Below are 2,970 nucleotides of genomic sequence, written 5' to 3'. Positions count from 1 at the left end.
AAAGTAACTAAACTCATGTTATAAGATGTTTAAATTTTTTTGGGGCCTGGCACAGTGGCTCAAGCCTGTAATCCTGGCACTTTGGGAGGCCGAGACGGGCGGATCACGAGGTCGGGAGATCGAGACCATACTGGCTAACATGGTGAAACCCCGGCTCTACTAAAAAATAACAAAAAACTAGCCTGGCGCAGTGGCGGGCTCCTGTAGTCCCAGCTACTCAGGAGGCTGAGGCAGGAGAATGGCATAAACCCGGGAGGCGGAGCTTGCAGTGAGCTGAGATCCGGCCACTGCACTCTAGCCTGGGCGACAGAGCGAGACTCCGTCTCAAAAAAAAAAAAAAATTTTTTTTGGCCAGGTGCGATGGCTCATGCCTGTAATCCGCACTTTGGGAGGCTGAGGCAAGCGGATCACCGGAGGTCAGGAGTTCAAGACCAGTCTGGCCAACATGGCGAAACTCTGTCTCTGCTAAAAATACAAAAATTAGCTGGGCGTGGTGGCCGGCACCTGTAATCCCAGTTACTCAGAAGGCTGAGGCGGGAGAATTGCTTGAACCAGGGAGGCGGAGGTTGCAGTGAGCTAAGATCGTGCCACTGCACTCCAGCCTGGGTGACAGAGCCAGACTCCATGTTGGGGAAAAAGAAAAAGGATGTTTAAGTTTTTCCTAAAAAGAAAAATGCTGAAAGAATTGTGTATACCTTCTGAACATATTTTTGATTATTTAACTTCAATTTCTAGAATTGGAAAGACGAAGTCAAATAGCATGCACAGTGTTAACGTTTTTGATTGTACAGTATGATTGCTTTACAAAAACTTTACAATTTAAACTTCCATTTGTGGAATATGTGAATGCAGTGGGTATATTTTATTACCTATTCAGAGAGCTGTAATTCGTTTCTTCATTTGAGAAATTCAAAGCAGCATAAAAAGGGGAGAAGAAACCTTTCAAGTCAAAACTAAACTCATCTCTTCTCTCAGTCCGTAGTTGAAATGTTGGTTCTCCTCACTGCTGTTTGTATAGTTTGTCTTAGTCTCTGTAGACAGAGGGCACCAAGTGGTACAACTCAGTACCTAGTACAAAAACTGTTAAATAATGTTAACTCTTTAGTTTCCCAACCTTGGAAAGATACAGAAAACCCTGGCAATTGCAGAGTAGGTTTCGTTTTGAAAGTATACTTAGATTATTTGCTATCAGAATGAAAAGTATTTTTTAGTAACAGCTTTGATTATAGAATGAGGTATCATTAGGGAGAACATACTAAAAACTGAATTGTTAAACAATCAGGAATTTCACAGTGGCTGCATTAAAATATTGTTTTGTACATGGTATACTATTAGAACTATTTTTTTTTTTTTTTTTTGAGAAGAAGTCTCACTTTTGTCACCGAGGGTGGAGTGCAATGGCATGATCTCAGCTCATTGCACCTCTGCCTCCTGGATTCAAGGGATATCTTCTGCCTCAGTCTCCTGAGTAGCTAGGATGAAGGTGGGAGCTGCATTGGCCAGGAATCGAACCTGGGTCTTCTGCATGGGAGGCGAGAATTCTACCACTGAACCACCAATGCTGTGAAATTTCTATTGTTGCACCACCAGTGCTTTGAAACTAATTTATAAAAACAAACTTAAGAAGGATCAGGCTGAGCGTGGTGGCTCATGCCTGTAATCCCAGCACTTTGGGAGGCCAAGGCAGGCGGATCACCTGAGGTCAGGAGTTCGAGACCAGCCTGACCAACATGGAGAAACCTTGTCTCCACTAAAAATACAAAATTAGTCGGGCATGGTGGCACATACCTCTAATCCCAGCTACTCGGGAGGCTGAGGTAGGAGAATCTTTTGAACCGAAGAGGCAGAGGTTGCGATGAGCCAAGATCGCACCATTGCACTCCAGCCTGGGTAACAAGAGGGAAACTCTGCCTCAAAAACAAAACAAAACAAACAAGAAGTATTAATCAGATATCTTTTTTTTTTTTTTTTTTTTTTTTTTTTTTGAGACGGAGTCTCGCTCTGTCGCCCAGGCTGGAGTGCAGTGGCCGGATCTCAGCTCACTGCAAGCTCCGCCTCCCGGGTTTACGCCATTCTCCTGCCTCAGCCTCCCGAGTAGCTGGGACTACAGGCTCCCGCCACATCGCCCGGCTAGTTTTTTGTATTTTTTTAGTAGAGACGGGGTTTCACCGTGTCAGCCAGGATGGTCTCGATCTCCTGACCTTGTGATCCACCCGTCTCGGCCTCCCAAAGTGCTGGGATTACAGGCTTGAGCCACCGCGCCCGGCCCTAATCAGATATCTTAAGCATTTGGCTGTTAAACAGAGTCTTGACCTAATACTTTGTATTTGTTTTCTTGATTCAAATTGTTCATCAATGGGTACAGTATGTTTAGGAACTAATATAGTAACTGTCAACTCGGAGTGAATGTCATTTTTACTGACCATTAGTTTTGGTTATCTGTCTGAAGTTTATAAATTGAGGACTTTTGACATTGTAAAAATCAGCTTTCAGTTTAGATGAGACTTAAAAAGAAATGCATTTTCCCTCTGATTCCGAAAGTAATATATGCCCACAGTTAAAATAATCAAATACTGTGCGAATGGTAGATTAGAAAAGACATGGCAGTTCCCAGAGATAACCACTGTTTGGTATATTTTAGAATTTTCTAAATACGTATATCAATCTATAACCATTTCTACTTGGTTTTTAAGAGAAATTTTGAGAGAAATAGTAGTGTTTGTACAGAAATGCAACTTGTTTTATTAAGCTTGATGTATCTTAGATACTTTGTCATAATCAATATCGTATTGTAGGGCTAAATGATAATTTACTTAAAACCTAATTATGAGCCAGGCATGGTGGATCACACCATAATCTCAGTGCTTTGGGAAGCTGAAGCAGGAGGATTGCTTGAGGCCAGAAGTTCAAGAGCAGCCTGTGCAACATAGTGAGACCCTGTTTCTACAAAAAATAAAGTTAGCCAGATGT

At 42.4% G+C, this 2,970-nt stretch overlaps 1 non-coding gene across 1 annotated transcript; it reads right to left on the bottom strand.

Annotated features, from left to right (window-relative positions):
- Positions 1-1,491: 1,491 nt before the first annotated feature.
- Positions 1,492-1,562, bottom strand: TRNAG-CCC. Its single transcript has one exon. It is a non-coding gene; the product is annotated as a tRNA-Gly (tRNA).
- Positions 1,563-2,970: the final 1,408 nt, after the last annotated feature.

The sequence above is a fragment of the Trachypithecus francoisi genome, unplaced genomic scaffold, assembly GCF_009764315.1.
Source record: "Trachypithecus francoisi isolate TF-2019V2 unplaced genomic scaffold, Tfra_2.0 Contig00204, whole genome shotgun sequence".
Classification (NCBI taxonomy): Eukaryota; Metazoa; Chordata; class Mammalia; order Primates; family Cercopithecidae; genus Trachypithecus; species Trachypithecus francoisi.
Note: the sequence above shows the minus strand (reverse complement) of the source record. Positions and strands in the feature narration are given on the sequence as shown.